The following is a 23,888-nucleotide window of genomic DNA, read 5'->3' on the forward strand; positions in this document are numbered from 1 at the left end:
GAATTGTGGTAGGAATTCTTATTCACTAAGTCAACCTGCTGCAACTCCTACTAGGTTTAGGATATTAGAATAAAACTGTCCCAGTTTTTCACTGCTTTCCATTATGTCATCACTAAAGCAGCGAAGGTGATATAAATGTGATAAATGAAAGGATCCCTGCTGGCATTACTATAGTGTGTAATTAGTATTTATATCAAAATTTATGAAACAAATTTTCGGCCGCAGTATAATTTAAATGACCTTTGCAGACATAGAATAACAACCATAAAAATAACAGAAATAGATTGCATATGCTACATAAATATTAATGTGGGGAATTGTTACACGAGAAGTGCTGCATTCCACTCCAACACTGTCCATGAATCTGCATAGACGGGGTCCCTAAATTAAATTAATTCGGATAACATATATTAGGAGATTTAAAACAGTGGAGATTTCGGTTGCTATTTTAATTTAAGGCATTTATGACCATAACTAATTCTTAGGCAGTGGATTCATGACTTTCCTTGGGCCTTTTACTCCAAGAAGTACAGCACTGTTTCACGAAGGCCGTTGTTGTTGTTGTGTGTATTTTTTATTTGCTTTTTTTTTCTTTTCTTTTTTTTTCTTTGCTGATATTCCTTAAAACGTGATGTTAATTTAAATCAATTACTTCTTATGTTATGTTATTATTATTACTATAATTTTGCTAGTGTTAATAGCTTTCTAAAAAAAATAAATCTAGGGCATAAGAATTATTTTATGTAATTTGATTATCTTTCTATCTCTTTTATTTATTTCTCATTTACTTAAGAAATTCGTTCCATTGGCTGGCGTTGATACAGTAAATTTGTAAATGAGAAGACAATATAAAAAATCTAAATTACTTGTGCTTAATGACTGTAGCAGAACGCCTTTTCTCTAAATCAGATTGTCTTCCTTGCAGTTTAGTTTGATAGATTTGCAAGCTGTACTGCTTCCACTAACTTAGCTACGGTTGTTGGAACTGTTGGGCTTTGTTCCTGGTTGTAGCTTGCATGATCGCCCCATTAAGCAGACAACATATCAACAGACAACACAAATCATGAGGTTGGCTAAAGCTGCGAGGGCTTGTGATATGTCATAGAGTGAATTGCACAAACTGACCTTCCAGTAGACCAAGATGACACTTTAACAGCTTCTTTAAAGAAATATTATGTGTACAGCGAGTCAATAGCCATATTAACCGCTCGGGGGGCGGGGGTGCGGGGGAAGCCGCTCTCCCCTCACATTCGTGCGGGCACTCCGCAGACCCGGCGGTAACCCGCCCAGAGCACAGCCCGCTGGCTCTCATCAGCCCTTCGCAAGTATTTTTCTTTGTCCGTAACATTTAGGGATGTCCCTGCGAGACTTTTCACTGCCCCAAAGCACACCCCTCACACCCCACCCCCTCAAAAAAAAAAAAAAAAAAAAAAAAAAAAAAAAAAAAGAAAAAGGAAAAGAAAAAAGAAAGAGAGTTTGTCTTGCTCATCCGAAGCCCCACTCCTGCCAGTTCGGCATCGCCGCCTGCTCCCTGCAGCACCCGTGGGAAGGCTCCTCTTTAACTTTACTTTCTACAAAATGTTATTATTATAAGGCCAATATCAGTTTTCAATGAAAAGAGCGCCACCTTGCAGGGTTTGGAGAGATAGGAAAAGTTGGTGCCCGGTGGGACCTGGGCAGAAAGTGTTGGGACTTGAGGAAATGTAAGCCACCGGGCAAAAGAGCCGGGGGAAAAAGTGTTTCATGCGCCGAAAATGTTGCTTGTTGCAAATCTTTCAGGGTAACTGTCTCGGCGACTTTACCGGGCACCGGTTTTAAAAAATGTAACCTGAGCGTATCTGAGAAAAAAAGAATCGTTGAGCTAGTCTGAGCCACCCATCTGTAAAGTAAACCCGGAGAAACGTGGCGAGGGTGAGATATTTTAAAGATGCGTATTGCAAGTTTCTTTGAACTTGGTGTAAAGTCCCTAGTGGTCGCTTAACACAGATCTGTTACTTGTGTGTATTGGAACACTTGGTTAATGTGTATTCTTTTAAACTTTCAGTCTGAGGTTTGTTTGAGCGTCCTACAGCAGAAAGGATGATTCTAGTGCTGTTGCTGCTGCTGCTGTTGGTTTTTTGTCTGGGGTGAAGGGGAACGGCGCGGTACTGGTTGATCTCCATCCCGTGTATGTTCTGAATTAGCAACGATCACTGGGGCTGGAATTGTTAATGCTGAATTCAAGTCCACGCCATGCTGGTGCTTGTGCTGTTCGCTTGGCTCTGGAGAGGGGAGCAGTGCTTTGAAATCCCCGGCAGACAGAGGGGTGCTTTTTCAGGCAGAGAGATTATGAGGTTTCTCTCGGCGGCTTCTGCGCTGGTTTAGTCTCTAAAGTCAACTTTCCTCTAGCAAGGCTCCCTTTGCGGATTTACTCACGAAGGCTCGCGAGGAGAAACACCGACCCCAGCTCTTCAGCCTCAACGGGGGCCATAATTTTCTTTCTGATGTCTGGCTCTGGAGATGCTGTCGCGGTACTTTTCCTGTGTGGGAAAAGTAGATTTTGTAGCCCACGGCAGGCCGTGCAGACAGCCCCGCGCCCCTTCGCGCTGCCTGGTCCGGGGTAGACAAAACGCTTAGGTCCGATATCTGCCGTCCGCAGTCTCCCGCGTCCGCGGAGGCTCCCGCCGCCGCGGGAGAGTGTTTGAAGATACCCACGGCAGGAAGGCAGTGCCGGCGGGGAAGAGCGCAGGAGGCTGTTGGGGTGGGTGTGTGGAGAGCTGTGTGCGCTGGCCCCTCTCGGGTGGCAACCCCCGGCCGTGCTTGAGCCGTTTGCACGCAGAAAGTTAAATGCAAAACAATAATCGGGCGCTTCCCCTTCCCCCGCGAAAGACTCGCCTTTCAGGTCGCTTTAATGGCTTGTGAGTGATCGCTTGAATTTATTAAAAGGCAAGTCCGGCATTCATAAGCCAAAGTTAGCTTCTTTAGTGCAGACACTGTTTGAAATGGGGACACCCGCTCGGCGCTGGCCTCGTCTGGCTATCGCCCTTCTTTTAGCCGTGAGGAAGCAGCAGTCCCTGGACGGATGTACGGAGCATCGACACTTTTATTTACTGTTTTTCTGGCCACGCTGGAAAACGACTCTGACTTTGTAAGTTTTCCTGTGTCCAGAGCCCTTGCTCCTCTCGCAGCAGCTTTTAAAGGGAGCGAGCAGAGAGCCGGGCCGCGGGTCGGGCCCGGGCGGCGGGCGCGCAGGAGCCCCGCTGCACACTCGGGGCCGCAGGAGCCCCGGCGCGGCCGGCGCGGAGCCTGAGCCCCGCTGCAAAGCCCACTTCCAGCAGGCAGGACGGGGAAGGAGATCCCCTCTGAAAAGGGCAGAGTATTTCAAGTGACCTGACGCTAAAAGAACCCGTGTGCGTTTTGTCGCTGGAGCTCAGAGGGAGAGGAATTCGTGAGCGATACGCCCACGAAGGAGGCTGTACAGGTACCAGGCGCACCGTGCATCACCATCGCAAAGTTTACATCTGCATTTGCACACACACGCACCCCGTTCGTACCCGCAGCACGTCTGCGAAGCCACACACGGCTGTGCCTGCCCGTGGCTGGGACGCGCCCGCCGCCCCACGCACACGTGCGCGCCGGCCACCTCGAGATGAGGGCTCGATCCCCGCGGCTCAGCGCGGTGTTCCCGCGGGAAATCAGCACATTTTCCTCAAAAGGTGGCGATTCCCTGCTGAGCGGGGCTTTGCTGCTGGGGAGAGGCTGGGGAACGCTGAGGGGCCCGGTCGGGGCCCGGCGCGGCCGCGCAGCCCGGCCTGCGGAGCGGCTCCGCCGCCCCCGTCCCGCGCGGCTCCGCGGGCGCGGGGGGTCCCATGGTGGGCACGGACATGGCCTGTGCTGTGGCTACAACTCACGGGACACACGGACACTGCCATAGATGCACACAAGCTCACCGAAATCACCGTTCGCGTTGCTGTTGTATTACAAATAAGTCCGTATCTGTACATATACCTCTCTATCTACATTTGTAGGTAAAGAAAGAGCGGTGTTTCTAGAAAGACACACATTCATGTGTTTACATGGAAGTATATTTTCGAAGGCTCACAGAACCTCTATTATTCAATGCAATGCTTCTGCACAATGGGTGACATTTGTAACAGAATGGGTGTAATTTCCAAATTCATCCAGAAAGATTAATAATTGAGATTCTATTTTGAGTGAGGGGCAGGTCTGATTTCCTGAACCTGCTGAACGTGTGAAGGTGGGTTCCATTTCACCACAAAGATGCTGTGTTTTAGGGTGCATTGTTTATTAAAAATGGCCAAGATTTTAACTCTGTATCAATTTTTTTTTCCCTGCTGTGAACGTCTACGGGTCAGATTTGGTTCATCTTCGATAACATGAAACACGATCTTGTGAAGCGAAGGGGCTATTTTTATCATGCAGCTGGAAGCTGTCATCAATTCGCAACATTTATTTCAGCTTTAGAACGATAGTATAAAATAGCATGAAGTTTCCAGATGACGCCCGTACTGCAGACAGGATTTTTCAAGTATAATAAATCAAATTAATTACCTTTTAGATATATACGATCATACTATCTCTCTATGAAACTGCTATTAAAAAAATACTCGATGTGTGCATCTGTGATTGTGCATGTGTTTACATCTGGGGAACCAAACACAGAATTTAATGTCTGGGGTAACTGCAACGAGGCAGGGTGTAGGATCAGTGGGGCACACTCAAGTCCGAGTCCCCGTATGCCACGTTGTCGAGACGTGGGCACGACTTTGCTCAGCAAAAAATTGAAAGTTGTGTTTTGGCACGGGGCAGAACTGTAAGATCCTTTAGGACACTTTCACTTCCAAAAATCCCATGAAGAAATATGGCCAAAGAGCGAAGGAAAAATAAGCCCGGGAAAATACCCCTACATTAGCAAGCTTCCCCCCGCCGGGCCATGCGTTTTGTGCTTGATGTTGCCCCTTTCTGGAGCCGGGGGCAGCGGGGAGGTTCGGGACTGACCACCTGGGGACGGTTCCTAGAAACCGCGGCTGTGCGTAGGGGCGGTGCGTCTGTGTCAGTGGGGTGTGTGTATTTGTGTGAGTGCTCTGTGTGTGAGCACTCTGTGTGTAAGGGCTGTGTAAGTGCTCTGTGTGTGTGTGTGAGTATTCAGTGAGTGTCAGCGGTGTGTGTATTTGTGTGAGTACTCTGTGTGTGCATGCTGTGTGTGAGCTCTGTGTGTGCGCGAGTGTTTTGTGTGTGAGTGATGTGGATGCGTGTGTGCATCTGCATGTGTGTGATGTGTGTGTGAGTGATGCGTGAACGTGCTCTGTATGAGTTCTGTGTGTGTGACGTGTGTGTGAGTGCTCTGTGTGTGTGTGCTGTCTGTGTCTGTATGTGACTGTATGTCTGTCTGTCTCTGTGTGAGCGCCCGCCGTGCGCCCCGGCGGCAGCCCCGGCGGCGCATGCGCGCCCGCGGCGCGGCTCCACGTGCTGTTGAATATTTATGCCGCGGCCCCGCCGCCCGCGGAAGGTGCCCGCGCCCGCCCCGCGCCCGCGCACGGCAGCGCCGCCGCCGCACGTGCTGCCCTCCCGCCCCGCTCCCGCCCCGTTCCCGCCGCGCCCCGCAGCCGCCCGGCCCGGCCCGGCCCGGCCCGGCCCGGCCCGTCCGGGGCTGCCCCCGCCGCGCCGTCCCCGTGCCGCGCAGCGATGCGCCCGGGCAGGGGCTTTCAGCCTCCCCCTGCACGCTGGGCAAACGCGACCTCCCTCCTTTAACGGGCTCTTTAGGGAACCCCCGGCCCCCTCCTCACAGCTGTTCTCAGCGCCGGGGGTCGCCGGCCGAGAGGCTTTTCGTGGGCTTATGTGTCAAAACGCGACGGGTACAGTCACCAGAAGAGTACCGTCTCTGGGGAAGGGAGAAAGGTTCTTGTAATGGATTCCTTTCTGTCTCGCTCCTCTTAAGAAAACCTCATCATATTGTATGGCCCATCATATTTTATTGCTGGTATATCGACATCGCATGATAGATCCGAGGAAGAAACGCAGGCTCTTAGCATTTGTTTCTTTGTAGGTTGTAGGTTGTTTTTTGTTTTTTTTTTTTTTTTTTTACAAATACTAGTAATTCCCAGTACTCATTGTTCAGCGGCACAAAGTAATTTTAAAGCCTTTTGTACGGTGACAAAATAACATCCCATGGTATCAGAAATGTGCTTCTATATCTTGGTAATGAGGTGGGTTTTTCTTTCCCCTGAGCCCGGAGGGAAGGGAGCAGGATGGAGGCTGGAGCCCTCGGAACGCGTGCGGGCTCCCGGGCACACCTGGGCACTTGCCCTGGCCCGGGCAGAGCCGCGTCCACACGGCCCGGCCCAGCACCCCCCAAGTTCCCAGAAAGGCCCTTCCGGGCGGAGCGAGACTGGCTGGAAATCGCCCAGCGACAATTCCCTCTCCGTAGCCTCTCTCTCCCTCTCCCCCTCCGCCATAGCCCACCTCTCTCCACCGCCCGCTCTCCCCTCCTTGCTCGGCGCTGCAGACGAACGCGCGCCCATAGGTGTGTGTGCGCCTGGGCTGGGTAGTGGAAGCCTCTCCGGGCCAACACCTGGAGGGCCTGTGTCCCCCTCCCCGGACGGCTGAGGCTCCCTGCACGCCCCAGCCGACTACAAGGGGCGACAATAAAGCCGATGTCCATCATGTCGCCTGTTCAGTTCAGAAAGGGCAGATCCTGACCTCGGTTCCTCAAGTGGAAGCTTGTCTTGGGCACGAACTGTTGTCACCATTTGCTCCAACATTTAAACAGATGTGTATTCATACATATTTTTTCCCTGCTTTCCATCCAGCCTTTTTTCTTTCTTCCATTTTCCCCTTTAGCAGAAGGGGAAAGCTCCCAGGTAATTGCAGGGGCGCGAGAACGTCGTTCAAGCGGACAGTGGAACCCGACCACACACCTGAGTCACATGCCCACGCCTTCGCGTGGGAATCCGCTCCCATCATTTAGTTCCCAAGAAAACTGTTGATCTCTAAGTGTGAGCCTGAACCTTTGCATTTGGTGCTAATGGCCGCTTCGCTTCCTCCCTCCCCCCAGCCCTCTCCCCTCCGGGTTCGTCCCTCTGTTGTGCTTCCAGAGATAACCAGGTCCCCCCGGTGGGCTGGGGCAGGAGCAGGGCGCGGGCGTCTGCACCGGGACGGGACCGCGCAGCGCTCGCTGCGGGGGCAGAGGAAGGGGACGTGCCCTCGCTTTTTCGGACAAGAATGGGCTCTATTATTATTGTTGTTGTTGCTGTTGCTGTTAGTAATATTATTGTTATTGTTGTTGTTGTTTTAGTTGTTACTATTATATTAATTTTTAAATTATCCTTTTGCAACTTGCAAAACGCCTGTAAATTTACCTTAAACCTGCTTTTTTTTCCCTAGCCAATAGTGTCAGGGGCCGGCTAGCCTGTCCCTCCGGAGCATTAACCCTTGTCGCTAGCTGGAGTGAGTGAGAAGCTGAGGTTTGGCCCTGAGGAGCTGTGAGGAGCTGTGTGTGTAGATCTGGCACAGCTTTGCTCCCTTAACTCCTGGATCTTTGTTTTGGTGGCGACCAGGGAGAGCAGGGAGCGCTGTGCTCGCATTTCCCTCTGGCTTTTACACACACACACACACACACACACACACACACACAAATCCCCCTTTCCAACTTTCTGCTTTTTGCGCTTCTCTTCCAGTTTTTTCACTTCTCAGACCTACTGGCAGCATTTGCCGAGATCTAGATCCCCGTCGTGGTAAGTGATGCTTTTCTCCATTGCAAAACTCGCTCAGCTCTCGGCTAGCTGTCCCAGGGATGGGTGTAGAAGTTGTATTTGTTTGGAACAGAATTGCCCAACCCCAGTGGTTTCACGTCAAGCAGCACAGAGTAAAACTATTGTCGTGTATTAACTCTGAATGGGAGCAAACAGACCAAATAATCACTGCTGGCTCCGACAGTAGCACGGCACTAATGTCATTCTTTTTAAGTTTGCAAAGCAACTTTTTTTTTTTTTTTGGTTGTTATTGGGAAAGCGAGCCTGTGTTTTCGGTCGGAACTTATATATTTACATTACACACCAGATCATAACAAACTATACAAAGAATGCAGCTGCCATATGTGCTTTGTGAACATACAATTATGATTGGGGGGTTCAAGCATTCAACTTAAGTGTTGTAGACACTCTGATACCACTCTGCAAGATTCGTACAGTACCTGAAAACTCACTCCATCTTTGGGAAAAGGGCTGGACAGGCGTTGCATTTTTAAAACCTCTGTTTTTTTTTTTTTTTTTAATAAATCAACTTCAGTAAATGCCTCCTGGACGTTTATTTTTAATGTACAGTCTGCAGCTCTGACTGGATCAAATTCACGATTATTCAGATGAGGTTGAATTTGAATAACTTGCTGGTTTCTCTCCCCCGCCCTCCCCCATCACACTCCCCCTCCTCTTTTTTTTTTTTTTTTTTTTTTTTTTGTTTTGTTTGTTTGTTTTAAAAATTAAGAAAATGAAGAGAACCGCTGAGTCCGGCTGACCTTTGGCTGATATAATTTAGCAGGAGACCGGTCGCAAATGAGGACTGGATAAATTAGACGCTCTAATTCTCCAGCTAAAACGATACTCAGCGCCCGGCTTCCAGCTCAAGGAGCCGGGGCAGGGGCTGCCCCGCGGCCCGGGAGCCCCAGGGCGGCGGCGGAGCGCGGTCCCGGCGGAGAGGCCCGGGGAGCCGCGGGCACCGCCAAGTTCAGGGCTCGTCCCCTGCGCGCCGCTGAGAAACGAGCCCCGTAGCCGCCTACTAATGGCTCCCTCCCTCGGGTCCCCGCTCCGCAGCCGCGCAGAGGCCGCGTGTGCGCACGAGTGGCGCGGTCGCGCCCGGGCCCTGCGGCTCAGCGCTGCCGCCGTCCCGCTCCGCGCCCGCGGGCTCCGCCCGGCCGCGCCGCTGCCCTCGGGGCCGGCCCGGTGGCGGCGGGTGAGGGGCCGGGGGCGCGCAGCGGCCGCTCCGCCGGCGCGGGCAGCGATCCGCGGCGGGCCGGGCTCGCAGGCGGCGGCGGGGGTGCGGAGCGGCCGCCGGCCCCAGGACGCGGTGCCAGCCCCCGCCCGGCCTGATTAGCTTGTCAGGGTTTATCTCGTTAAGTTGTGCAGGACGTTGCTGACATGACAAGGCACGGGCAAACTGTAGAGAGGGATTAATCTCCAGAAGTTGCTGTCACAAAAAAAAAAAAAAGCAAACAAAAACCCAACAAAAAAACCCCAACCCTGTAAAAAGAGAAGGAATCAGCGTTTGGTATTTTAGGCGATCATTTTTTGAGTATCTGCGGGTATTGCTGCTCTGCTCAGACTGGCTGGCCAGGGGATCACTGTTTTAGAGACAGCGGAGCGTTCTCGTGGCGCAGACTGATGTCCTTTCCCCGCGGGAAGAGGTGAGCGCCGCTCCCGCACTGCAGCGGGCGGTAGGGACCCGGACACGGCAAGGGGCCGATCCTGAACTCCTCAGGCAAAACTTCCAGCTCAAGCGGGGCCGAGTTCCCAGCCGACAGCAATTTCCCCCTCTCTAATGAGTCGCCTCTGCTAACAAATGTTGCCTCTACTCAGGTTCCTCAGCGGGCTGCAGCTGAGTCCGAGAGAATTTGATCCTTTATTCCAAGACGTGTTTTAATAAAACTGCTGTAACGTTGGCATTTTATTAGGAGCCTATCGTTTCCAAATTAATCCTTAATCTACAAAAAAGTCTATCCTACCAAACTAGATTCACTCTGTGCACCCCTTTCTTCATCTACATGCATTTTACTACTAAGAACCTACCTCTACATTTCCCTGAATCATCAGACCATTAATTTGCTGGGGAGCTAGCTATTTCACCCAGATGGATATAATTCTGAATAAACTCAGAAGAAATGCAAAAACATGTGCTTTTCTGTCATATCCCCTGCCCCCCCCCCCTTTTTTTTTCCTTTCCTTTTTAGTCGGTTTGTGTTGAGCAATGCCTTCAGAAACTTCATTATCTAAAAGGCAGACCTAGAGGGCAGGGACTTTGGGAATAGTTCCCTTTTATTCTGAAACTGTCTAAACTTAGAGCAGGGTTGAACATGTCCTCAAATCTGCACCTTCCAGGGAGAAATGAATGATGTGCCAGACACTTCACTTCTAGTCAAAAAAATATAAACCAAATGCTGTGAGGTTCAGAATTCTTTCTCAGGCCTATTTTCTGTGCGCATTTTACAGTCTGAATGTAAAATGGTCACCTCAGAAGTTGATAAAAAACTCCTGTAGATGTTATGGTATATCTTTTGCTCCATTTTGTTTCAAGTAGATTTTACTAACAATTCATATGAAAAGAAAATGGACAGCCAACCCGACAGGATACTTCTGCAGGTTACAGGCCAAGCACACTCAAACAGCTCACATTAGACATAAAGTTGGGCTAGGTGTAATATTCCTGAAAAAACATCCCCCTTCCCCCTTCTTCCCCTCCTTTCTTCCCCCCAATGCAAATAGATATATCTTTGCATAATATAATCTTAAAATGTCACCCCTCTTTGACTTTTCTGAATGGTGAAAGTTTACACCCAGGTCAGCATGAAGCACTGTAACAAAGGGTGGTTTGCGGTGGAATTTTAGGTTTTAGGATATTGTGCATAAAAAAAATCCTAACATAGCAAGTGTAGTTTCTGCCTGATATCTAAAAGAATTACCATCTAGGAAACACCCTGAAAGTGCTCATCTGCTAGATAATATGAGTGCTGAATAGAAATGTATTTCCACTAGCTCTGCAATACAAATAAACATCGTTAATATATATGATTGAAAAATCAAGAATTTGTAAACACAGTGCCAGCATCACAGCACTCAAGATATTCTTTCCTATTTATAAAAAATAAATGTTTAATTATTCAAGTTTGGATTTTCCTTGTTGTATCTTTATGCTTCATTGGCATGTGAGGTTTAGGAAGTGGGGTTATAATACAGGCAGTTACAAACCTAATGTAAGTATCCATGTTTGAATCAAAATCATTATCTTTCACATAGGTGAGTGAAGCAGGTTATATATGCTTACAGCAATTTTTGTGTCAGTCATGTTTTTTGATCCATTTAGATTTTGTTTTATTTTTATTTGCCACTACTTCTTGCTGCAGGACTTTCACTGAGACAAATATACCTAATATGAGCATTTATAATTGTCTGGATAGTTTGTTTGAAATACTCAGGATATTTTTTTGAAACTAAAATGAAAATACACTTTTAATGCTCGATTAGTTTTCTGTTGTGATATTTGTAGGAGTTGTGTAGCCTCTATGTGTGCTTGGTCAGTATACAACATGGTTCATACTTCCACCAACATTTTTAATCATACAGCAAATTGTTGAATGTTCCTATAAGGAGTAGTGGACAAAGGCTACCAGGAAGGGTGGCTGCATTAAACTGGCGAAACGCATGAGGGCTGAAATAAGGGACTGAACCAAACCACACTGAAATCAATGGGAGACTCTTACTGAGTGGGAACAGGCTTCAGGCACAGTGTAAATCACTGTACAGGTACGGCACTTTTCGTCTATTTCCAGTTTTGGTTTGGTTTATAGTATGTTGTTTACAAGTAACATTCTAGATTAAAATTATTTACAGGTAACATTCTGGATTAAATTTTTTTGATTCATGTCTGGCATAAAAATGTCTGTGTTTGGATGGAAGTGCTGATAGGAAACCTGGACTGGTATTGCAGAACTGATGGAAATGACATGCGAGTCACCTTATTCAAGCAATGATTGCTTTCAGGATATTTCTTAAAATATTGGTCTTTTAGACAAAGGTGTGTTTTTGTAGGAATGAAGCAACTATCCAAGAGATTTGGTCAGGTCCTTTCCGGTAAATCATTTTTTCCAGCCACATGACTAAAAGTTGAAAATTGCCCAGATTACCATATCTCTATTCTTCTTTGCCAGGGAGTAAAAGCAACGTGGGACCCCCCTCTCCCCCGCTGCTCTCTCAGCCTTAACATGGTCCTACAAATATAACATAATAATTAATTCACTGCTAATATTGGAACTTGACTGTGAAAAAGCTGTTTTCTGCTAGGAGAATTCAGTTGCAGTAAACACTGCTAGAGCAAATGGAGTATTTCTGTTGGGATATGCTATAAATGGTGTTTAGTCAGTTCCCACTGGAGCCATAAGTTTAGGATCAGATCCTGCTTAATATCATGTTTCTCGTGATACTTACTGACTGTAGCAAAAAGCACAGCTATTTAAAAAACCCCCTTAAAAATATGTGGTCTTGCTTATCTAGAAAATCTCAGTATCAATGGAATTTTTAAATTTCTGGGCACATTTGGAGAGGACTTAGAGACTACTTTACAAACTTAACTTCATACTTAGATACTCTCTCCTTTTTAGTTCTATTGTGTACTGAAGAATAGCTCATTTAATTAAAAAATCCTAACAGCATAAAATTGTGGAGTGTTGTCAGTAGTTGCAGAGAAAGGGCCAAATTCCTGTTTTCTTATTCTGGCAAATTTTCCCACTGGTGCTATGGCTTTTATGAAGCTTGGACATGTATTTTAAGATCCCACCAGTAATAAAGAAATTGTTTTACTCTTGCTTAAGCATTTTCCTGCTGGCTGATGACAGCAATCAGAAAGCTGCATGCTCCTAGTTTTTCTTGTCATAAACTAGGAAGTGTTAAGTTGAAACCCTAAATGTTTCAAAAAGCTGTAAACAACTACTTCTGATACGAATCTGTACTTGAACAACCTGTCCATCCTCTTCCAAGCAGGACTTTGAGCTAAACTACAGGAAAAGGTCTGCAGCCTTTTAACTTTTTCCCAGCCAAAGCTGTCATCAGTTAAAATATTATTTTTACCTGTAGAAGTACAATGAAAGGGCTTTACAATCCAGATCTGTTTATACTGTGTAGGTCTAGTAAAAAACCAAAGTTTTCCCTCTGCCGTGCCCAAATAAACAATGACCCTATTTTCAAGTTCCACTCAATAAGTATGTTAAATGCAGAAAGTATTTTGAGTAAATGTCATGCAGCTGTTTGGTCACTTGCAATTCCTGTGGTATTGTGTCTGCCTGTGTTCTGTGTACTGCTATTGATACTGCAAGTGGACACCGCTATTTCTGACACATCTTGTTGGACTTTCTATAAGTCTACAGGTTTTGTTCCAAGGAGATGAAAATAATGAAGCATTATAAATATTAGATGGTCTTGCTCCAGTGTGTGGTGCTGTAAATCTCTGGAGATTTACAAAGAGACAGTGACAACACAAATGCAATTACACACAATACTACTTTATGAGCTAATTCTATAAAGCAGAATCTCAGCTGTGCACTGACAATAATTTTTCATGGCGACTTTTGGAATGTCTCATGGAACCTTTTAATAGATTAATTATTTGCTCATCCCAAAATAAATTTGCACGTGGCTAGAATTAAGCAAAAGGCCCACCACTGCTTCAGGAGTTTTGCCTGAGAAAAAACTCAGGACAGAGCCAGTTGTTTCAGGACTCAAATGAAAATGCTGAAATACTCTGATAATCTGCCAGGACACTCTTCTCCGGCTGTGCACTGCAACTCTACATGCCCTGCGAAGCCTTTGCACTGTCCACTGCTCTTTAAAGATTCTAGGCTGGTGAAGGAGAAATATTTCTTCTCTGTTGGCTCAACAGGTGACTTTGAAATGACCTATGAATTCTTCCACTTTTGTCAAGCTGAGATCAATAGCTAACGTGGTTCTAGGAAAATACATGTAGGTATTTTCTCAAGGCATGCTAATTTAAAAAATAAGATCTGGAAAAACACTTGTAGTGTTAGAGGATTCAAAGACTACTGAGAAAAAAAACAAGTTTGGAATTGTTATAGCAGCTGCTATAATCTATTATGTAAATCATCTGGGATTTAAACCAAAATATTTTGTAGGATAGTTTTTGTCAAATAATAAATATGCTATCATTTAGACTTAATGTTTTTCCAGAGGTGTTATTGTTATCTGATGAAAGTGAAACCTCAGAGTACTCCTTATTTTGACTGATGAGGATTTAATATTTATTTATAGTTGTGCCAATGATAACACCCATATATCTGTTCGAGAGAACATATGTTTCTCAAAATTGGGTGTTGGAATTAATGCTGTTGATCCTTACCAAGTTATATTTGTCTTCTAGGTGTCACCTACATATTCTCACCAAATTTAATCATAGATAGTAAAAGACAAAATATGTGAAAAGAAACCCCAAAAGGCATAAGTGCCTTTGGCCACATTATTACTTACTTTAGTGTTCATTTATATCACCATAAGCCTGTCTGTAGAAACTTGATGGTTACTCTTCATTGCCTGAGTGTTCTGAACTGGCTTTTATAAAAACAAGAATCAGGGCCTTTAATTCATTTTACCCTTCTGTACAGGGCTGCTGTTGGGACATGTCAGATCATCAGCCTGTTGACTAAAGTACAGTATGATTTCACTAATGACTGGGATGCATACTGCAGATTACCATATTTTACAAATTAGTGAGTAATCAAACACCATAAAAATCAAGGATACTGCATAATGAAATATACTTTATTCATTTATTTTTACAACCATATATTAGTTTTAATTATTTGTGTTAGCAATTCACTGGATGTTAGAACATGGAGCTATAGAATATGATTCTTCTAAAAATAATGTTTTAGTATCCAAAGCCCCAGTTATAGCACGCTGATATAAAATCCTTTGTGAAAAGATGGGTGAGCACCTCTTCCTTGAGTGGGGAGCCTTTTTTTAGAGATAGTCCCTAAGAAGGCCCTGAGTTCTCAGGGCCAGCCTGATCCATCCTGGTGAAGATTCTGGGGAGGACTGGCTGTCACCTTGGGAAGGTCACTGCAGCTAGGCTTGTTGCTTGCCTCTTTTGGCTTTCAAAGAGCTGATAAAGAAACTCATACGGGGCAGGGTAGAACAGGAGCCTGACTTGAGTGCCTTTGGCCACTCATTGGAGCAAATCTCTCTCTTCTGCTCCTTCATTCCACTCTTTCCTCTTTCTTTCCTGCTCTTTACATCAAGCCCAGATCATGAAGAGCACCAAATTGTATGTTTTACCCCTTGTTTCTGGTGTAATATCTAGTGATGGATCAGGGGGTGGAAGCTTCTCTACTAGGTGTCTGTAGCCTTCAAGGAGGATTTATTCCTGGGTTCCTCTCTGAGATGTCCACCTCCAGCACCAGTTGCTGCCTGCTGCCCACCTGGGCAGAAATAACTCCTTTCCTGTCTGCAGGATGAACTTCTGTTTCTCCTGAGCTAGTCTGGGCCTCTGATGTGGAGAAGAACATCCCCTCAGGGTCTTAATTTCTTGCAATTCATTTAAGAAAAGTACTGATTTAAAAAAGTGTCAAGGTAAATATTTTGTGCATGTATAAAACCTATCTGCAATGTGCATAGTCTTTGTTTTGTTTTTTCCTCCGTACATCTAATTTTCTCTTCCATATACGAGCTTGTCATCTGGCAGTTCCATAAACTCTCAGTTGTTAAAACCATTTCTTTTTTCCTTATATTTTAAGTTTGATCCATGAATGGCCTGTCAAGAGTTTTATATTATTGTAAGCTGAAGTTTGGATGGTAGCAGCGACAGGCCACTAACCATAATTGTGTTGCTTTTACCACTGTAACAAATTTGTGTCATTTAGATATTTTGAAGCTTGGGAAGTACATAAAGGCAAATGTAGTACTGATGAATATTTATTATACTGCTGTGGGATCTTAGGTTTAACCACGTTTGCCTCAATTTTTCAAAACTCTTCTTAAAAACTTAGCAGAATGAATTATATCAGAAAATGGGGGAGAAGTGTGAAAAATGTTGCTGCAAAAATTATTTATGACTGTGGAAAATAATTATAAAAGGTTAATAAGAACAGTGTTAGGGATAGTCTTCTTGCAAAGACTGGGGTAGGAGACACACACTTGGCCTGACCTGAAGTCAGTACACCAGTGTTGGACACGACGCTAAGCACCGTGTGAGGTACACAGATTTTTCTCATTTGACAGTATTCAACTAAATGCAGGTTTATGCCCCAAATATCTATGTTTCTTGGTGACCTTATTAGAGAAAGGAAAGTTTCAGCCCCCTCATAGTCTCAGCAGGAGCAAGCCTTTTCCTGTATCACAATCAGGGCAAAGGAAGGTTATGTTCTTCACTGCTTCTGAGGCTGGTGGGGTATTATTAACCTACTTGAAACATGATTTTAATGTGTATAAAACATGCTAAAAATTTCAACTTATTGGCAGGACATTGAATTTTTTCTTCCTCTTTTTTTTTTTTTTAATAAAAATGAATATAGGCAATAGAAAATTGATAGGCATGGGTCATAATGTTTCCCTTCTTTACTTCAAGAAACAGTCTTTTTGAAATAGTCATGATCTAGAAATAATTTTTTTTACTCATGTTGATAATATAGTGTGCATTGGAGACTTGACATAATGAATTATACTTTAGATAATTATAGTCTTAGAAGCATAGCAGCCAGTATTTATCACATATGGAGGACCTCTGTGAGAATGGATCTCGATTTTTTTTTTCAGTTTAGTGAGAACTGCAGTTATCTAACAACCAGTGAGTCACTGCTAATGGTTGAATAAGAACCTTAAAGAAGTTGTGAAGTGTTGCAACAAAAAGAGCACTCTTTTCATTTGCTGAGTCTGACTGTCCATCAGTATAGCTGGCACAAACTGGGCTGGTCAGACTTAACCCTTCAGCATCAATGCACTTAAGTCAAGAGTGACTAAAGTTGAATCATTTTGGAGGTTTAAGTGGAGGCTAAACAGACTCGAGATGGTCTTATGACTCCTGCAAATAAACAATTGAATTTCATCCATTCAAACATAGCTAATGGCTATGCTCTTTCCCTTGGCCAGTGAGTATGTGCAAAATATGACCATTTCTGAATAAGAAAACCTCAGACATTTACATGAAAACATCTCTCAAGGTCATAAAGTATATGCGCTAAAGGAAAAAGGATATTAATTTGACCATAATTTGTGTGAGGGCTTTCAACAAGGCAGTGGAATGCATATTTTTAAGACTTTTTTTCTCTAGTAATTTAATTTCTCAGGAAATGCTGCCATTAATATTTTATTTTGAGCGCTGGGGCGCTAATGGTATTACCCATGTTTCTCTTTACTCCTGACAGTACACTCACCACAAAAACTTTTTCCAGTAACATATTTATCCCCTGGTACACATAAAGTCTTCTTTTTCTTTCTATCTCTTTTTTTATTCCTCAATGCCCCTCACTTATAAAAAGCATCAATGTTTAGAAAGGCTGGAAAAATAACGAGGTGGGGTTCATATGAAAAACTGTGATTTTTCCAAGTGAAATTAGAAACAGGGTCTCTTTAACATGGAAATTTGATTTCTCTACAATTTGAGGACTCATTTCTGCAACTGTCACATATGTAAAATTTCCACTGAAGTCAAAGAGGCCTTTGAATACAAAGAAACAGCACAATCAAGCTCTGAATATATATATATATTCCATATGCTTTTCTCTCTCTCCTAGTGATATACATGTTATAATAATTTCATCCAGATAAAACTGTCATAATTTTAATTTTTACAGTCCTTAAGCTGTTTAAAAAATAAAATTAATAAAACCAATTTCTGAGAAGAACTCATCTTTGTGAGAGCATTTAATTAACATCTCTATTTTTTATTTTAATCGGAAAGGGGAAATATTGCATTGTCAGGACTCCTTGAATGATATCCTAGATATTTTGTTTGTTTGGAATGGCTTGAAATCACACAACTTTACTGAATTATAGCCAGATAAATATATCTAAGCTTGAGGGCAGGAAGTCCTGGCAGCTGAGATGTGGGGAACATGCAGTTTGTCCATACCAGATTCTTCTGTTCCCTTTTACTAATAAATCTAGAAGAAAGCTTTGTTTTCACTCTCTGCATGATAAATAAAGTCTCTGTCTATGGTGCCATATTAATGCTTGGTACTTATGCTTGTAATTCCACCTATTCTCATGGAGAGATGAGACCTCTGTGAACCAAACCTCATCAGGTCAGGTTTTGTTTGGGTTACTGCCTATTCCAAAGCAGGGAAAATATAGCATATTGCAAGACTTCTGGGATTGATGAATCACACCTTGGCTTCATAAGGTCATCTGCAACAGTTATTCGAGCTGCCAGACCACCCACCTCAATTTTTGATTTTCCAGTGTCCAGTTTTATCTTCTGTTTACCCATTTTAAAATTCCCCTCCCCCTCTCCCTGATCTCACTTGTAAAAATCGGTTGAGAGGAGACTATAAAAAGTCCTCTGCAGGTTCACACAACTCTGTTTGGTTGAACCCTTTCGTAAACAATTTTTCTTGCATGACAGAGCATGTGCTGTGTGGCAGACATTTTTACAAGGTAGCCTAGGACAGGGCTAATCACATCACCCTGTCTCAGGTTTTGACCTTATCACTGTTGTGCACTGAGCCTAAAAATTGGACACTGGCAACCACATTGGGGGAAAATAAATGGGAAATGACATTTTAGTAAAAAAGAATAAGTAGATTTTATTTTATTGAAAAAAAAGGTCATAAGTCTTCTAATTATTGTTCTTGCATGAGTGTAATTAAATATCTGCCATGTTGCCACGTCAAATGATTAAAAAAAAAAAACAAAACAGGGGCAATTTCACTTGCCAGGACCCAATTCATGGTTCTGCAGCTGTTTTACATTCAGACCTTTAATGAACCCAGTGGAAACTCTACCTGGAAAGCAATAAGAGAATAATATTCTTATGTGAAACATCACTTATAACATCTGTAATAAAGCAGGCTAAATCATACCTCTGCCATTTGAAATCATAAATAGTATGTTAGCTTTTAAAAGCAGCCTTTGTACTTTTGAAATCTTTTGATGTCAGGCTGCTTTAAGAAAAGCCTGAGTAGACCTCTTCTGTACAGTGGTTTGATTAAGAAAAAAATCATTACAGAGTCTTTAGTGCATCTCTAATGAAAAGTAGTATATAAATGTGAGCCTGGTAATTCATTATCAGAATCAGACACAGAAGAATTTGTTTAAACAACCATCATTGTTTCTACAAGAAATAATAAAATAAGCTATTCTAAATTGATTACTGGCATTTTTTTTTTAGTATATGGATATGTATGCGCATGCATGCAGATTGGTGACATAATCTTTAATAACCTGTGTTTAAGAATGTAATTTTTCACTGATGCACTAAACCTCTTATTCATAGATATATTGGCACCTTTTAGAGTGATAGCCTGACTGTACAAAATCAGAGACAGCAGTACTATCAGGGACCTTTCTTAAAACAAAGTAGAAATAGGTCCTGCAAATTCAGAAAAAACCAATGGGTATTTCTGCAAATTGGAAAATAACAGTTACATGCAAACTGCCAGGTTGCAGAGAAGGATGTGGTTTGGAGGGCAAATTTGCTGCAGCTTCCAATATAAAACCATCTAAACCCAATGTAATGCCAGAAAGCCAGATCTGAGCCACATGTGTGTGACCTGCATTGCCCTGGGAAATCTGCACACCACGACCAGTGTTCAGGGAGCTCTTCTGGGGTGCTTGTGCTGAGGTGCTGAGGCAGGACCTGGGAAAGAAACTCAAGCTCAGAAGAAATGGCTGCTGTAGTGTGTTTCCTGAGTAAACTGATTCCAGTGAAAAATTCTCAGCCTTTTCACTCTTGTGTTTTTTCATAGCTCTCATTTCTGGCACAGAGCTCTGGCACAGAGCTTACCACAGCCCAGCAGCTGGCTCACACCGTGCCCTTCACTGCGCCCTTGCCTCAGCCCTGGGGCAGGCGGATCCCCAGGGTCACTTGAGTGTCTCCTTCTCACCTGTGCTCCAGTGGAAGACCAGAGACCCACTGCTGGGAAGGGGCTGGTGTGGGGAGCTCTGGATAAAGGCAGAGGCTGCTTCTGGTTGGGAGAAATGAGCAGTTTAACCTTGTCCCAGCACCTGCCAATCAATCAAATTGAGTACAGACTAGTGGCCAGCCCTGGAAACCCTCGACCATCACTTACACTAACAGAGTTATCTCTCCCTGATGTTACCTCAGAGAAGCAGGTCCCAGATGTTACCTGCTTAATAATTTTCCCATTTCCCAAGGACAAAGCTCCCTGCAGCTCCTGCACCGAGGGCTGGGCAGACACCTGTGGTGGGACCTCAGAGCTTTGCTTTGCCCTGACAGCTGACAGAGCACATTGAAATGGCTCCTCCAAGAAGGACAATTGTATTAAGGCTTGATCTTTTTTTTTTTTCAATGTTTTATTAGGTGAAATAAAATAGGAGAGGCACAGTGCTCTAAACCAAGTATAAATGTAATTTGCTGCCCTTCTTTTTGTTGTGTGGATGCCGCTTGCCAAAAGGCAGAGATAAATCATTTGGTCTGAATTTGTATCCCATGAAACATGATTTCAGAAGTTTGAGACTTCTGCTCTTGTCTGCTGTGTGCACGTATGATGCACGGGGCAGGGTGTGGCTCATCAGGGTGGTTAGTTGCAGTGATACCAGGATGCACATCCTGCATAACTTTGAAGCAATGTTAACATTTCCTCTTTGCTTTCACTTTACTGTGCCCAAGGCAACAAAGGGATTGATGACCTCTAGAGCCTAGTTCTCATATCACACTGTTGGCATGGATATTAAACACACTATAATTGACCTCTTCTGATTTATAAGAGAGTAAGTGGACTCAGATTAATTCTGAAGTGGACAAGTTTATCCACAACTTCCAGATGTTGACAGTGCAATTAGTCCCTATGTGGAGAGAAAGAGAAGTGTTTCTTCAAGCCGGTATTCAATTTCCACACTCCAATCCCTTTTTGTTTTAACTTGGCCCACATGCTGGTATGTAATGGTGGTAATTGGACATTTTGTTTTTTGAGTCATAGGGAGAATCTGCACCCAGCTCACTGATACATAGATGGATAAGGTGCTGGAAAAAGAGAGTAAATACCTCCATTAAAAGCACTGTAAATAATTGGTCTTAAACAAGAATATATGGAGAAAACAAAAATACTGCTATTAAATACACCTTTGCTGTCTGCAATAGAACACAAAACAGATTTGCAACATTAATTATTTCAGGGTTTGAGCCTGAAATATGAATATGTCAGGATTCAAATACTAATTTGCTTAGAAGAAATCCCTACTTTATTAAAATATCATTATGCATATTGGAAAGTTAAAAGTCAAAGCCATATAGCTGCTGAGGTAAAATTCACATTTATTGTCCACTGAATGTGATGGAAATTGAATTTGTCAGGAAGCTGATTGATATCTAGAAGTGTTTTGTTTTCAGTGACTGGCACTGCAGAGTTACAACCATCTATCATCTAACAGGTAATTAGTCAGATTTCTCATCATGAGCCTTCAATCCTGCTGTTTTATTATTGAAATACCACAAACCAGTAGGCATCTGAATGCAGATAAAGTTCTCTGTCATGGGTGTAAGGACAAAGACAGCATTTTGCAACTCAGCTGTAGTAAGTTTGAATAAAAGTCACTGAAATGTGAGGCATGATGCTAATATATATGGGAAAATGAGTTCCTGGAAAACATCATCAGTGTTGACTTCTATTTTCTGCAGAAGAACATTTATTATTAAAATCTTTAGTGTTGTAATGTAGAAAAATATGTCCCTGTAGAGAAGGAGGTTGGCTGAGGCAGAAAACTTTTTGGAGCTTGGGAGGATAAGGTGGAAATCAGAGTCTGTCTCTCTGAAGCACCATGTCCCTGTCCCTCCTTGTCAGTGGCAGACATCAGCTCCTCCCATGCAGGAGACCCAGGTCTGTCCTGGGGGTTCCCAGAGAAGCCAGTCCTGCTCCTGCATACATCTGTGGTAGCTCTCATTTGTCTCCAGAGAAAGCAATGCACAACTCGCTGAACTTGGCCCCATTAGAAAGTGAACAGGAGTGGAGTTTGGGACTCAGGTTGCAGCTGACCCCAAAAGTTTATACAAAAATAGCTTTGTTGGGAGGTTGTTATAAACACTTCATGTATGGTTGAGCGCATGTTTGAACCAGTAGCAAGCTGCAATAAAAAAGGATAAAATAAAGTATTTGATAGTTGTTACCTACATGACTGCGATATAACTGCTTTTTTTTACGCACCCCTTTTCTTCTCCCCTCATCTCTTTGAAGCATTCTTTGTAGATGATGTAACAGCAGTTGAACAAGCATTATTAGATAAATATACAAAACAGTAAAAATAAACTGTTAGTAGAGTTTCAGGAAAATAGGAACGATGAACTGATTACACGACTAAATGCGTTGCACTCTGGATTCTTACTCTGTATTCAATGTCTACAAGGAAATTGAAAAAGCGTTGCTGTTCATTCTTAAACTATTGCTTTTATAACAGAAGGCAATTGTATGGACTAATATTAGTAAAAGCTTAACTAATGCTTGGTTTTGGGACTAATTGATGTAATCGAGCTGCACAACTCACTCATAGCACTGGCTTGCCAACAACCTCAATGGCTTCAGTCAAATTTAAATTTTTTTCAGCTTAATTCTAATGTAATTTTTTTTTTTGTGGAAATCTGTTTTCATAATATCCTGGCCCTTCATAATGTCAAGACACAACACCTTTTAGTTCTTAATGAGTCATAAATCTTGTTATTTTCTAGAGAATTTCCATTGTTGAATATGCAAGTTTTATATTTCTGTAATCCTGAGTTAGAAATGATAATTCACCATAGTTGATAAAGTGTTCTTAGTTTATGCTAGACACCAGAAAACAATTGCTAAGCAAGTTAGCTAATCATACTAAAAAATGTTTTGATCGAAAACATCAAAACATGTCTAGAATGAATAAAATGTCCACTGGGTATCACATGTTTAATGATTCAAAGAATTTGACAGTAGTAGAATTTAAATCACAGTGTACATTATCAGATAACATAAATGTGAATATTGTATTACAGTATTTAATTTGCAGTTTTCTTAAGATTATCTTGTATTGCAGAGCCAAGTAATTTTGAATTATGAGTTCGTTGTGCATGCTTGAGCTGACATTGTCACATGTGAGCAAGAGGCTGAGACATGATTAACAGTGAAAGAGAAGATTGTATATTAAAGAGAGAGCTGAAATATGACGGAAGGTAGCTCTTGTTCCACTAAGTTTGGCACAGAGGAGGAGCAAAACTTGGCCATTCTGAATAACACCAGACTTTTGGGGAGAGTGAAATGGAATTTACACTTTGTGGCTGAGACCCATCTTTCAAGTAAATGCTCCCTGCAGAGGGGATCAAATAACCCCTTGATGGAAAATGCAAATATAAACCTGACCATGAGCCACAGCTTTTCTTTACTCTCCTTCAGTACAAGAGGTCCCTTTTACATGAAATTTGGATAGCTTGTGTATTTGGGCAAGCTAACTCTGTCAAGCTGTTTGTAAACAAATCCCTTATTTCTTGTGCAGTTATTCTACAGTCCAGCCCTTACAATCCATCTGGCAATAAGGACAAGCTCCTGTCTTGAGAGGATGTAGTGAAAAGAATTTGTAGATACAGATCAGAGTCAAACATAAAATCGGGGTAATTGACAAAAATCCCCAAACTGGCAGAACATAAGGTGACTGTCAAAGCATGTTGGAACATATAAAATAATAAATAGTAATAAATAAAATAAAAAATTAATATATAAATAAAATATATAAACAAATATATATACATATAAATAATATATAAAAATATATAATATATATAAATATGTAACATACATATTATATATTATATATATATATATACATATATATATATATATAAAAATATATAAATTTAAAAAAAAGTAATAAATGACCCAGAAATTTCACTTCATGGAAACAAACCAATGCAAACACTGAAGACAGCCAATGCTAAACACTAATTAGATATAACTGCATTTTCAAAATGATTTAATGGGTCAGAGA

The 23,888-nt window shown here is 43.0% G+C and overlaps 1 long non-coding RNA gene across 1 annotated transcript in view; it reads left to right on the forward strand.

Moving 5' to 3' along the window:
• The first annotated feature begins 7,453 nt into the window (after positions 1-7,453).
• Positions 7,454-23,888, forward strand: part of LOC116449041 — a 65,503-nt gene continuing 49,068 nt past the window's right edge. The window contains exon 1 of the long non-coding RNA XR_004242210.1: positions 7,454-7,733. This is a non-coding gene — a long non-coding RNA (uncharacterized LOC116449041). The remainder of the gene's footprint in view (positions 7,734-23,888) is intronic.

Source organism: Corvus moneduloides, chromosome 10 (genome assembly GCF_009650955.1).
Source record: "Corvus moneduloides isolate bCorMon1 chromosome 10, bCorMon1.pri, whole genome shotgun sequence".
Classification (NCBI taxonomy): domain Eukaryota; kingdom Metazoa; phylum Chordata; class Aves; order Passeriformes; family Corvidae; genus Corvus; species Corvus moneduloides.